The sequence below is a fragment of the Lepisosteus platostomus genome, chromosome 7 (assembly GCF_059453375.1).
Source record: "Lepisosteus platostomus isolate fLepPlt1 chromosome 7, fLepPlt1.hap1, whole genome shotgun sequence".
NCBI lineage: Eukaryota > Metazoa > Chordata > Actinopteri > Semionotiformes > Lepisosteidae > Lepisosteus > Lepisosteus platostomus.
The window spans coordinates 10,668,704-10,683,627 of record NC_142617.1 but is presented as its reverse complement, the minus strand read 5'-3'; the positions used below and the strand labels follow the sequence as shown (position 1 = coordinate 10,683,627).

At 35.7% G+C, this 14,924-nt stretch overlaps 1 protein-coding gene across 5 annotated transcripts in view; it reads left to right on the top strand.

Moving 5' to 3' along the window:
- dync2h1 (dynein cytoplasmic 2 heavy chain 1) overlaps positions 1–14,924 on the top strand; it is a 149,434-nt gene that overhangs the window by 106,375 nt on the left and 28,135 nt on the right. The window lies entirely within an intron of this gene.

Genomic DNA, 14,924 nt, shown 5'->3' with positions numbered 1-14,924 from the left:
ATGAAGACCGCATTTTTAACCTCCTTTTTGTTATTCACCCCACCACTCAGGCTAGTGTTCAAATCTTAAAAGAAACCAATGATATTATTTACCACCCATCACTGAAAATGATAATTTTACCTTGTCATTGCTCATCACACAGCAATTTTAGCCTGAATGTGTATCATTAAATATCTCACAGAACCAGATTATCAATATTGTTAATTAGTTGTACTCATCCTTCAAACCTAAAATATTATTATTTTTGAGCAAGTATCTTTATCTGATATGGTACTACAAAAAAACGAGGATGATGTTGTGTACTTCTGGATCCCTTCCTGTGAAGTCTCCATTGAGGCTAAATTATAATTAATGCAGTTTGTCAAGTCATATCAGTTTCATGTGAATCTATCCAAAGGCATCATGCTGTTGGATATATTTAGTCATCATGCTTCATGTTATGCTGTCAGTGCCATCTTTGAGTGATACATGCTGTATGGAATTACAATCCCAGGCATACCCTGCAATATTTTATGTTGCACAGGAAAAGGTACGTTTTATTACTCCTTCTTTCTGTTTAAGACATGAATGTAAATAAGGCTCTAAATGAGTTTGTTAGATGCAGAAGTATGTAGGGAAGAGTTAACATTGTGATTGGAAAGATTAATGAATTCAGCAGTTTTGTTTTATTAATTTTAGAGACGTGTTTGAAAGAAATCAGTGAAGGGAAGGGAATCAAGATCAAACAAGTTCATTTTCCTAATAATCATTGACTGCATATTAAGATGTGCACTGTATTCCTATGTTGATCTCAAATTACAAATTATGGATAAAAAGATAGTGATATCATAACACTTTATAGACAGTATTATATTCCTTGTTGGAGAAAACTTAACAGAGAAGTGAAACTGACTTTGACTTACTATGGAACATTTCAAAAACTGTTACTGGCTTAAGACTTTCTGTTACATGATCACTGTTATAAGTGGTACTGTATATGTGCAGATTAGTACATTTTCTCCCTTCCATGTAGGAAGCTGTCGTAACCTTTGTTATTCAAAAGCACAACCTAAGACTAAATATAATTGTGGACCATAAAGAAGGTTATCTTTCATGCTTCCAAAAATCATGTTTGTTTTTCTCTGCTTCCTTTTTGTTTTCTGTTTTTATGCTATCAATTTTTTTGTATTCTTTTTTTTTTCCTTTAATCTTTTCCTTAATGAGCCTGGCCATATGCTTTCATTGCACAGAATTTGTAAAGCGCTGACAGGGAGAGCTGCTGTGTTCTTAAGGCTAATCTTAAGGGCCTGCTAGTGATGTTTAACTGCTCATCAGCAGCTGTAGTGCATGCAGAGATTCCCTTTGGACCAATTACTCCAGCAACACCTGGTGGAAATATCTCTCTAAATTAGCAGGTTTACCAATACACAGAACCTACAGTACCTATGACTACCTTTTTATGAAATACAAAGCGATTAACCAGTCAATGAATGCAGTGGTGTGTACAGTGCATTAGTAATTGCTATTTTAAGGGTGATCCTGAATAAAATAAACTGTGCTTTTTCAGAAGTAAATGTTATTTTATGTTCCCCTTATTATTTTTTAGTAAAAAAAAAAACTTTATATGCATTTGGTCAGGATTTTGATATGAATCTCAAATGTGATGCATTGACATTTACGCTAGTAATACACTTGTTATTGGGACTAGTCATTTCTTAATTTATTGTAGGAACTAAAAATCTAATTTGTTAACTAAAAATCCGAGCAAATAGGAGCATTGTACCTTGTAAGATATACATTCTTTCTTCTTTGGAATTCAGTCTGGATTTCATTTTAGTTTTGTTACGTTGTCAGAGTTATACTGTAAGTGCCAATGGTACTGTATAACCTTAGATTTTTACTGTTCACCTTCTTGTTTTAAAGTGCTTTGTGAATGCAGTGCTTTTTGCCAGCAGGCAGAGCCAAAGTTAACGGCAATTACAAAAGAAAAAGTAAAGGCTGCTTCCAAACACCTTTAAAAAGCAATCTTCAAGTGTGGAAGAGTGATACAGGTATACCCTGCTATGCTTTGACTTGTTTAGCGTAGTTTTGCATGTATGTTATCAAATAATACATTTTTCTATATCGTCTGATTAATTTTTATGTCACTTATCAGTTGCTGTGTTGTTGAGCTGAGCAGAAGAATCACTGAAAAAGTTGTCATGGAATGCAGTGCTGTATAGTTTACTGTACCATTTTTTCATTTTAACATTCATATTACTTTACAGCGCTATTCAATTATTTGGTAAAAAATGAATGAGCAGGTAATAGGTTTATTCCATGCTGAAAAGAGAAGAAAAAAACCCACAATGTTTCGGCCGTGGAGCCTGCTTTGGGTGAGAAAGACAGGGCAGAAAGCAAAGGTAATGTAGCATAGGAGAACAAAAGCTGGGAGAGAGGAGGAGCGAGAGGCGGGAGCAGGGAGACAGAAAGAGGCCAGTCAGGTAGGGTGAAGTCAGGATGGGTGAAGAGAGGTGTGAAATGAAACCTACAAAGAATAGAGAGAATATAGAAGAAAATTAGTCTGTCGTTGAGAGAAGGGGAAAGGTGTGATCCTAGCTGCAGGATAATTTTAGTTTCTGTAGTCTTTCTGATGTTGGAGTTAGGAAAACCGGCTTTGAGAACACAGACTGACCACTTTCTGACCACCCCATCATCTCATATCGCCGACCACCTAATCTGCGTAACCTTCTTGTTCACAGCTCCCTTGACCGCCCTGAGCAACCATCCACACCAGGCACTTTCCTTTGCAAAAGAGGTTGCTCTATCACCTGCTTTCTTCTCTTTTCAGCACGGAAAAAAACTATTACTTGTTCCTTTTTAGCCTACGCATGCTGTAAGCAGCTACCCACTTGAAAATGAATAAAGTCTGCTTCGTTAAATATTTTCACACCATTCAGTTGCTTTAATACATTTGTAAATAGTTTCTTTTTAGGATTCATTCTAAATACAGTATATGTAATTCTAAATATGTTAAGTATATAAAACCTCCATGTTTGTTTTGTTTAAGCTTGTTATGTTTTTGCCCATCTTGATATGTTAAATAATTTCCTATGGAAATAATTGCTTTGCTTTCAGTCTTTGTTTTTGTGATACATTATTCTTTTTTTGGAACACATGCATTACATTAAATGGAATATACTGTACCTCTTCATGAAAAGAGTGATTCTGAGAACTTCATTAAACTGCTGGATGAATAGCATATTTCTTGTCTCCTCACACTCTTTTTCATCCAAAATCTTTTCACAGAAGCTCTCCATTGTTATTATGTGTTTATTTAGATAGATAGATAGATAAGACTTTATTGATCCCGAAGGGAAATTGATGTGTTACAGCAGTCCAGCCCAAGACAAGCAAAAACAGACATCAGAATAGACTAAAAATTATGCAAAATAAATATTAAATGAAATAAATACATAAATACATAGGTGTGTGCAAAATATGATGATCATAGTCACTGTAAGAACAATAGAATATGTGCAAAATGTGCATAGGTTTATACGGATTTAAAGATTTAAGGAAATAGAAAAAATGTTTTTACAAATAATAAGCATTACCTAAAAGTGGAATGTATAAAGTTTTAACAAGGATATTAACATACAGACCCAATCTATTGTATGAGCAGCAGTGTATGAGCACCTCCAAAAAGCAGTGTACAGTACCAATTGAATATGCCTGTAAATCTTAATTTTCTAAAGGTAGAACAATTAAGAGACTTAAACAATGTTCTGTGCTTAGTGTTATACTGTAGTTGCCAACAGATTAGCAATTACTGGTCATAGCAGACTTTCTTATTATTGACAAAAGGAAGTTTGGAGTTGGGACTAATCATTTCTAGTCATGTTATATATTTCATGACTAGAAATGACTAGACTATTTCAAAGAGAGATTTACAGTTAGTAACTGGAAAAGTGATGGTTAACTGACTGTTAAGTGGATATTACTTCAAGGTTATAGTTGAAAATTTTGATTTGTTTTACAATGTTCTTTTCTTTTTAAAAATACCATTACACAGACTGTAAGGTACAGAATAATGTATTTTCCCTTTTCATTTTTGACTCTTGAGTTACTAATACTTAAATAGGAGATGAGTAGTAATGGGAAAAAATATCATTTTTTACTAGCATTTTACTACTTATATTGCTTTTGAGGCAACCTTTACACTTAGTGGGAGATGGCAGGCATCATCTGTGGGCATTTAATCAGCAGCCATATCACCCTGCAACTCACAACTGGCAACCCACTGAAGCTAAGCAGGTGTGAGCTTGGTCAGTACCTGGTTGGGAGACCTCCTGGGAAAAACTAAGAGGTGGAAGAGGTGTTAGTGGGGCCAGCAGGGGGCGCTCACCCTGCGGTCCATGTGGGTCCTAATGCCCCAGTATAGCGATGAGGACACTATACTGTAAACAGGTGCCGTCCTTTGGATGAGACGTAAAACCGAGGTCCTGACTCTCTGTGGTCATTAAAAATCCCAGGACGTTTCTCAAAAAGAGTTGGGTTGTAGAAAGGAGCTGTAAACTGTAGAGAGAAGCTCTACAAGTGGCGATTTAGCATGACCTCACCATATCTTCAAGAATCATTTCCACTGTTCATGTTGTATTGGTGCATTACAGATGTGATGTGATCTATAGAGCACTTTAATTTAGATGTGTTGCACTGGACACGTTAATGAATACCATGTCCTTTGTCACAGAGATTACCCTCTAGGTAGATATTATTAAGCCATTTATTACTGTACATGATGATTAGTAATGAAAGCACTCAAAAAGAGATGTGGTTACAGGCATCGATAATGAAGGCTTTGACAGATTGAAATTTATCAAGACCTTCTGTAATGGGTAGTGGTCACTTACATTAGTGCAATGCAACCATCTGTCATTTATTGGTTTTAGAGAGCTTGAGTAGCATGGTGGTAATGTTACAATACCTTATAATAAATCTTCACAGTGTCTAATTTAAAGGGATGTAGGAAATGCTTAAAAATCTACAATTATTATTATATTTCCTGTAGAAAATGTAAAGTGCATTGGAAAAACATTAACCATGGGCCAGCTGGCCTCCTCTCAATCTTTCCTATGTTCTAATGAAAACATTTACACTGAGTTTTTTATTTTCTATTTATCACCTGTTTTTCTTCACTCTCATTAACTTTTAATCAGGAAGAGTTTTATTTCTCTATATCACTGTGCTCTCTAACTACAAAATAATGGACGTAATAATGATGTAAAATGTGTTTTATACAAGAGGCAAGTGCCACATGGATTATGTAAATAAAGCAGCTTGAAGAGATGTTACAGTATTTCTTCAGAGTGGATTTAAAAGATGCAGGTTACTGAGAGACTTAGTCTGAAAGCTAATCTTCACAAGATAAAAAGAGTTACATTTTATTAATGTAACATTCATTAATCATTGTATGGTAACAAAAGAGTGTTGATGAGGGAATTAGAATTTTTGCCATAAAAATCCAATTTGAGTAATTTTTCACTTTATACTTTAGTATCAGTATTTTAATTTGCACCTTGAGAAAATAAAAAAAATGCTCTTTTTTAGATGCTTCCTATGAATCATGGTAGGGTAGCTTGATCAGTTACATCTAGAATTTCAGCAAGAATAATTAAGATACTGTCTTTTCTGGAGTTGGTAACAGTTTAGCCAAGTTGGCTAAACCAAGAGAAGAGGAAGAAGGTAAACCACAGTTAAACTCCATCTATTTCAGTTGCTATAGTGTGTCTTCACCCTTAGGTAATGGCAATGTTCTGATTAAAGTGTCTACAGCTTTGGTCTTATCTGCAATCTTGGTCAGTTTAGCATGATTGCTGAAGTTTGATTACACCTCAGGTTCAAACAAGGAATTTTACAAAAACTAATGTCTTTTTTTAATTGCTCCCTACTTAAAAAGGAAAAGATAGCCATCCATTTAAATTCCCATCGTGCTATTTTTGTTTTGACCTTTAGCGATGCATGTTTTTGACTTCTTTATTTGCAAGAAACACGTCTGATTCTGAGGAGTAACTTTGTGCTCCAGAGACCACTTTTCCTTTGACCTCAGTGACTGCCTGAAAAATGAAGGAACTACCTGGCAGCCCTGGAATGCATAGATAACCGATGGTTACAGTCATTGTAAGTGCACTTCTCAAAGAATCTACCACTTGCTGTCTGCCAGTTCTGTCACTTCGGGATTTTTCATCTTGTGCGTGTCCTGCCAAGGACTGAAGCAGAATGCGTGCTCAATCTCCCATGTGTTGCTTCTTCAGTGGATGGTTCTGCCTCATTAAACTATTAAAAGACAGAGATAAAGAAAAGACTTGGCAGCTTCTACTTTGGGCTCCTCTCTAGTCATACTGTACTTGAGTGTAGTGTGGACAATATGTTGAGCTGGACGTTTTGTACACAATTTTTTATTTTTCATAAAATCCTTCGTGATTGTCTTCAATTTTACAGATCTGTTTTCTGTGTATTAATATTTTATTTTTTGTATGGACTGCTGCCAGTATTACCAATAAGCATAATACATTTTCTCATCTTTTTATATGGTTTTATACTGCATCTTACACAAGTAACAACTTTATAGTATGTGTAAATAGGGATGCAGGAGTTATTGGGGGGAAAGCTTAGTGGTGATAAATTGTACACAGGAGCAGTAGAGATGGACAAGTGTGGCTTTGTATTGTAGAAGGGGATAATTATGGGTCTGGAGGTGCAGAGACAGCACATTTACCTTGTAATTAGGGCTCAGGAAAACCTGCACACTTACTACCACTGAGTATTTTATCATAATCTCTTCTTTTGATTTTCTCTGACCTTTGCTGTCTACGGTGTATTTTCAGTTTTGTGTTTTTAACAGTCATTTTAAAGTATCTCTTATGTTTGTACGCTGCCTTGAACAGGCTTGTTAGCACTGATCTAGCTTCTCTCTGATGATTTTGCCTGATAAGCAAAGGGCTCTGTTCCAAGTTTTAAGTGTATTTGGAGACGCCTTGCTTCATTACCACTGTCTGCAAAATACAACAATGATAAAGGTACACAAAGTTAGATTTATGCGTAAGACCACTTGGTTACATTGGCTTATATTCTGGAAAACCCAATAAAAAAGGCCAAGTGGGCTAGTTATAGATAGTATTTAAGCAATTAAATTAGCAGTTTTAAAGATTTAATTCCCTGTTTTGAAATAAGGAGAAAGAAGGATTGCTTTTAATTTCCTTTAGATCTGTTCAGGTCATATTTATCTGTTTACATTTATGGATTTGTATTATTTTGGTAAGATATTATAAACATAAATTCAGATAAACAACAGTTATTGCAGCATAGTAGTGAGTGATTGATCTCTCAGCCACAACATAATGCTGTTTTTTCTCATCTTTCTATTTATGCAAAATTCCATGAATGTGGATGAGTAGTCATGGTGTTCACCATGAATGAGTACAACTCATTCTGTTCACTCCTTGAAAATGTGAAAAAAAGTAATCGCAGTTCATTAGCTACAAACAGTAAAACTATACTGGTCTGATAATATTTTCCTGATAACTTAATAACTTAAAGATTTAACAATACAGTATAGAATTGTATTCACTCGATCTGTTTTGGAAAAAGAAACGTATTGCTCCTTTTGTTATATACTTAATAGTTCTTGCTGGCCTTTCGTTATTTTAGCACACACTTTTCCCATGAACAATTTATAGTTGTTTCTATTAAGTTAAATGGTTTTATTTAGAAGTGTAATATTATCATTTGTTTTTCTTGTTTTCCTGCACTGTACAAAGTGGTTTCCTATTACTGCATATCAGTGTCCAAAAAAGAATATGTCTGTATACTATGTGGTTCCTCAGAATTGTTTCATTTGCTGCTTATCTCTGATGTTGATTGATCATATGGCACATCACTTCTAATAATTACTTGAACGCTTTAAAGATGTGCTCTATCCAAAAAGTTTGAGAATCTCATTTTGCCGAAGTGGTAAGGTCATTCAATGTGATATTGAGTTTACTGGATCCTTTTGGGAAAAAATACATTTATATTGCCTGATAATTCACAATGTCATAGAACCTTTCTTAAAAATGAACAAATTGTGCATTATAGTGACATACAGTACGAGAAGGTAGGAAACATTCTTGGTTTGGGAATTAAATATGGGAGCTTTCAGTAGGTTTTGAATCACAGGGAAATATACTGTAATAAATGGAGTTTGTTTAAAAAAAAGTGTGAAATGTTTCATCCAACATAGGGACTGTGGCTAAGGATCTGTACCTGTTGCTGGAAGGTTGCCGTTTCGTATCCCACGGCCGGCAGAGGAATCCTACTCCGTTGGGCCCCTGAGCAAGGCCCTTAACCCCAACTGCTCCAGGGGTGACCTATTTTTGGGAAACAGTTTATTTAGGGTTTGTGTATTTACACGAAAATAAAATAATTGTTTTGTAGATCTTATATTCAGGGCAACAGTGAAAAATAGAACATTAAGATTAGTTAAGATTAAGATTAATTTATGGCACAGACCTATCCAAAGTATTTATGAAAGTGGCCAGGTTTCCCATTTTTAATGAAAACACCTCTAGGTAGAGCCATTACTGGCATCTGAAATTCAAACATCAGAGGATTAAAAGGACTAAAGTGGCAGAGATAGTGCATTTGAAAAATAAAATATTTAATACCTTACTGTGATTGTTAGACATTCATTTAATTTTGCATGACATTTTATTTAATAAAAAGGTCAAAGTTACACAAACTGTGTTTCAAGAGGTCAGGCTTACGTCTGCCTTAAATCAGCCATAAAGCCTTTCTCTTAGGAAAGCATTGGTGGGTCCAAATTGTTGACCTTACTGGCATTGTTAAGCCTGAGTGGAAACTGGTTTGGGTAGAAACTACTGTGCCAGTGCTGTGTCAGTGTTTGCAGAGATCACTTTGTCCTTTTTTTTTTAACCTTTCCTTCTCATATCCAGCAGCTGAAGAAATCAGGGTGAAAGAGAAAAGGTTTACGTGAGTTAGAGATGTAGCTTTTAAGATAAAAATGTGTTCAGTCATGTCATAAATCACATGTTTGAGTGCATTGCTTCCATCAACTACTAGTTTGAATAAATGCTTTTAACACTATGGAGCATCATTGTAGCTATGGAGGGGTCATTTCCCACCAATTGAATATTATTTTTGAGGGACGTGTTAATGAACTAGAATGGCTTAGTATGTAATAGATTATTACACTGATTGAAATTGCTAAACGTCAAACCAACTGTAAACGAGTTCAATCAGAACTTAGTTGTCTAGCTCTGGGTGTGCAATTGGTTTTAATTTTGGTTCAGTGTAGTGTGCACTTTAATAGGTAACATAGTAAGCCAACAAATCTATAGGTCTATTTCTTTCCTATTCGGATTACATTCTGTGTGAAGCAGTGCAAAGAAACTGTATAAAAATCTGCCTATGGGTTATATGAGGATATAACTGGCACCCCGAGGGCCTGCAGTTGCTATCTGCCATGTGGTATTTCATTGCTGAACATCTGATTGTCATAAATGGAAGTGCAAGCACCTTAAATATGCTTATCTTTCTGCTTCTTTGGCATTTACTTTTCAGCTGGAGAACAGCTAAAGGAAACATGTTCTTAACAAAATTAAAATCATCATTTTTTTCTGTAAATCCCTGAAAGCTGCAAACGTGTGAAACATACTGTATACGTATGTTACCTACAATATAAATATACATCTAAAAGCTGTATATTAGGAAAAAAGACATTTATTGTGAAAGAGTGGTAAGACTTGTATGTAGTATTACTTCTGAAATATGTGGGATGTTTTTTGACAAGACTGTTCTACAGTATTTCTCACTGTGGGATTCTAAAACACCTTCATAGAAAATCTGGAGCCTCTTAGTCTGACATCTTTCTACCTGTACACCTTTATACAGAATAATTGATATGATAGCCTTTTAAACTAACTTTAAATTACTTAAATAATTGAGCACTATTATTATAACAGGGCACATTCCACAACAACTGAACGGAAACCGCAATGTCCAACAATGCATTTTCATTGCACAATAATACTAGTTTCCATTAAATTTTGTCGTTTGTAGCTATCAACCAGTTTCAAACTAGATGAAAAGGTCTATTTTGGTTTCTGATTTTTCAGGACAAATCAGAATACATTAACATTCTAAAGATGTGTCTTATTCATGTTTTTAAAATATTTGAATGTGAAGTAGTCACACAGCAAATCATGGCAGTTTGACTTAGGTCTCTTCTCTGTAGCAACTGTGCCTTCAAAAAGAAATACAAACACTTTTACTGTTCAGAAAGCAAATTAACTGCTTTACTGTAAATCACACCTCTAAGTCATTTAGAGACCTGATATTAATATCTGTTAATAAATCTGTGATTTCCGATCTGTGGGGAACATTACAGAATAGATAATGTGGTAGCAGTGCATTGCGTTTTACTAACTTCCAGAGTGTGGAGGCGTCTAGGTTGCTTGTGGTTTCTGTGAGGCTGCTGATTCATGATTAATTTCCTCTGCTGTTTGCCACTGTCAATTTCAGCACATTTTGGCACCAGGGCAGCAATAAAAGGCAAGAGTAATGTCCTTGCATGGACTGCCATCGTGTCCTTTTAAACAATGAACTGTCATTGAGTACAGCACATAAAATAGAAAGAAAGGAAGAGCAGAAGCTGTGAGCTAGACTACTCTTAGTATTAATCACTAGAGCATCTGATCTTTGCTCAGGTTATTGAGAGCCCAGCTGCCTATAGAATGTGGCAGATGTAATTTAAATGAAATATGACATTCATTACAAAGGGCAGAGTGCTGATGGCTGAAGAAGAAGAAAGGATAGATTGGGAAGATGTTAAACATTAGCATGTATACTGAAAATATTTTGAAATATACTCTACACTAAGTACATCAATGTGGATTGCAGCAGTCCTGGTTTGTGACAAATAGTGAGCTCACAGCCATAAGATTGCATTTGCTGTGGCAGCTTATATACAGTATAAACAGACAACTCTTAACTGTCTTGTTGCATATCAGCTATACTGGAATGCATACAGTATTTAATATCCTACCTGTGTGGGTAGGAAGACCTTCCTAATCCTCAAAGATCCTTATTTAGGAAGGAGTGGAAAATCAAACCAATAGTAATCATGGGAAAACATATGGTTGGGATACTATGGATGTGGTGTTATAAATCAGAAGCAAACTAAATTAACAATAATAATGAAGAAGACTGACAAGTGTCATTAATAGTTTTTTTCCCAAATGTAAGCAATTTCAGAAGAAATTGAAATATTTTTTTTTCCCTTGTCAATTTCAGGGTCTACTGAGTAGATTAGAAATTTTTGAATGTTGTCCTTTTTAAGTAGTAATTTATCCCATATATTTTCTTTAATAGAATTGGATGTCATTAAAGTGGCATAATGCATGAAATGTCTTTATCACATCAGCGAGTGTTTTAAGTGCATTGCATAGCGTCTTTCATGGAGAGTGATGTGTGTGGATGATACTTCAATATGCCAGCTCCCATAAATAGATTTACAGCAAAAAGAACATTTTTCTGTCACACTTTTTAAAATAAAAGTACCATTAAATCAATCTTTCTGGAGAAAGACGAGTATTATTTTTAAACATGATTTGTCTGTTTGTAACTGCAGTACATAAGTACTTTAACATTAGTTTGATTTCTTATTAATAACCACATTGCACAGGTAAATATAAACACAATTTTCATATAGCTATAAACATAACTGTCATATAGCTAAAGCTGGAAAGATAGAGCTTTTCACAGTGAAAAATAAAAATATCACGGATTACATAATTTAATAAACAGATAGTTTAAACAAAACCATTATTCAAAGCGGCATTGAACTATAATATTAGATATATAGCCAACTCTCACAATCCAGTTTTATTACCTGTTAACTGTCAAGTTCCATAGTTAGAGCTTTATTGCTACCAGAGATACAGTCCCTGTATATCTTTGTTTACCTGTCCTAAATGTGATATAGAATGTACCCTTGGGTTTTTGAGCATCCTTTAATATTTTAATTTATTGTGTAAGAAAATCAAGCTTTAAAAGCAATTCCAGATTAGGCATTGTATTGCATTCTTTTGAATTTTTACATGGAAACAGGCACTCTTCCTGCTTCCTGGAGTGTGTCCGACTAACTTCATTTGTATTTTAATTTTAAAATGTGCAGGGTCAGTGGATAGAAACCATAAGCTTTAGGCTTTCTTTTAGACCCGAGTGTGCACCACGGTGCTAATGACCAAAGAACTGCAATCTGTGCTATGTACTGTAACTTAGCACCTTATTGACAAGGTTTTTTGTTTTATTCCTAAGAAAAAAAAATATCTCATAGTTCCATGGATGGAGGGTACATTTGTTTGACAAACATCATTATGTGAATTATTGTCCTTAGTATAGAATACTGGTATAATCTGTCTCCCATAGGCTGTTACAATGGCTAAAGGTGTGTTTTAAGTGATGCCGTTCGACACACTGAGAAGAAATAATTTTGACTTATTCAAATTTCACTATATTTTTTCTGTTACTCTGCCATTGCTATGTAAAGGTGTTCAGTATCACAAGATGTCATACACTAGTTCGCGTTTCAATGGGTCACACGATTCTGTTATATTTTGGGCAGTGCCTAGGCCCATGTTATCCTTCTTCTGTCACGACCAGACAAAACATTGAAACTCTGGGAGTTTACTGAAAAAAGCATGTGGCTTCTGAAGGGACAGTTTATAAAAAGATTGCCCTTTCCTCAGTTGATGATGCCAGTGAAGGACTGGACAGCCTGACCTCTGAATCCCTTGACATTTGTTGTGTATAAAGCGTACAATACTCATATCATTACATCACTTTCAAAAACCTCTTATCCGGTTCAGTGTCATAGTGTCCTGGAGGCTATCCTGGGAAGCCCTGAGCGCAAAGAGGGATATAGCTTGGACAGGATGCTAGTCCATCATAAGGCACCCACAGACACAAACGTGAACTTACTCACAGCTGGACCAATTGTGACACAAGCCAGTATACCTACCAGCATATCATTGGACTGTGGGAGGAAACTACAGCACACGAAGGAAACCCACACATTGGGGAGAACATCCAAACTCCACTCCAATAGCACCCCAGGAATTTGAGCCCAGGCCATTAGCACTGCGAGGCAGCAGTGCTAACCACTTGGCCACTGTGCCACCCTAAATGTAAAGTACTGTAAGAGAAAATAATTTGAATTATATTGACAACTAGTGTTAATACATGAATCATTAAAAGAAAAAAACTAAACGTCTATGTGTGGTGTTATGTGGTGGTTTTCTTGTGTTGTTATGTCTTTTAAGTCATGTCTCTCTTATGGTTTCCATCTGTAACTCTGAACAAATATATCACTCAGATTTCAGGATAAAACTGCTGTCAAAAAAGAGCTGTGACTGAATGTTTCTCCTATTGATTGTGATGTAATTTATAGTAGACCTCTTCAGATTAAGGGAGGTTGTTACAAACTGACATTGCAAACAGGGCTTCTGCTTGATTTCATTTGTCATTGCCGGTTAGAATAACACTCACACTGGATTTTGTTTGACCTTCAGTCTCCCCCTGTCACATGTATACATTGCACTGCAGTTAAGGTTAGTATACAATCTAGGTGGTTGGACCTGATCCTAGGGGACCACTTTGTGTTCTGCTGGGAGTTGTTTAGTCTCTTAATAAGTAAGCTGAGGAAAGACTGCTTAAAAGTTCTCTATGTTGAAGGAACTGGAAACAATATGTTTTAATATTGAACAAAGAAATAGGAATATAACATCTATAACGAGCAAGTGGATCAGTTGAAGGCATCATTTAACACTGGTGATGAAGAGCTTAGTTGGAATGAATGCCACCTGTCTCAGTAGTCCCTCATAACCAAGGTTACGAACAACTGCGGGGGCCCCTGGTAATGTTGTCCGAATGTAGAAGAATGGTTTAGCCATGCTGCATTTTAACCCATCAACAGTTTTACAAACAGTACAACAGCTTAGTTTGGCATGAGATTAATTACAGTATACTTAAAATCAGCTGAATCACTTTTGCATGATCTGATAAAAATTGAAATATCAGTTGCAATACTAACACTAATAGATTCTATGTATTAATAGTATTCTTGCTACCACCATTCTTGTGTTAGTGTATTTTGGTCAGTGGTTATAAAATGTTTTTAATTATTTCATCATGATGTACAGTAGTTGATAGTTAATGGATAGTTGAAATACCTGAATGAGGAAACTGGAAGACAGATGTTTTTTAGGCAAGTCTGATGAATTGAATGTTAGTGTAAGGTTCAGCCGAACCAAATGAAAATAATTTATCAGAGAAAGGAAAGAAAATGAAACACTGCGTGTTCATAAATCTTGGAGGAGTGGAAAAATCAATCAAAAAATAGCTAGTAAAACAATCTTTCAAGACCTGACTATCTTATTTCTCTTTAAGCACCACTGTTGCCTTAAACACCTTTTGCTTACCATATTTACTAATTAACCAGGAAATTCTAGTGGCAAATGTGATGAAGAAAATAGTTTTTGAACTCACCCCTTCACAACCTGATCTTGAGCTTTATAGTGACAGGTATGAGTCATGTCACTATGACAAGGATGCTCCATAAGGTGGTGCACTATTAGCTAAGGTCCACTGAGGGTAAAGTGGGATTTGTCATCCAGGATTAACCGTAAACTCCACCCCATCTCCTGTGGTTTCCTGGGGGGGGGTATGGGCTTCTATGAATGCAGCTCTCTTTCAATGTGTGCTACCCTCCCCCCCCAGCGGAGGGCTGTGCTGCCTGTTGCATGCTAAGTAACGAGTGACTCCAATGTGGGTAGGTCTGTCATTCTCCTGTTTGTGATTGTGCGGATTATAGCTTCAAGCTGAGACATGAATGACCAAAGTTCTTT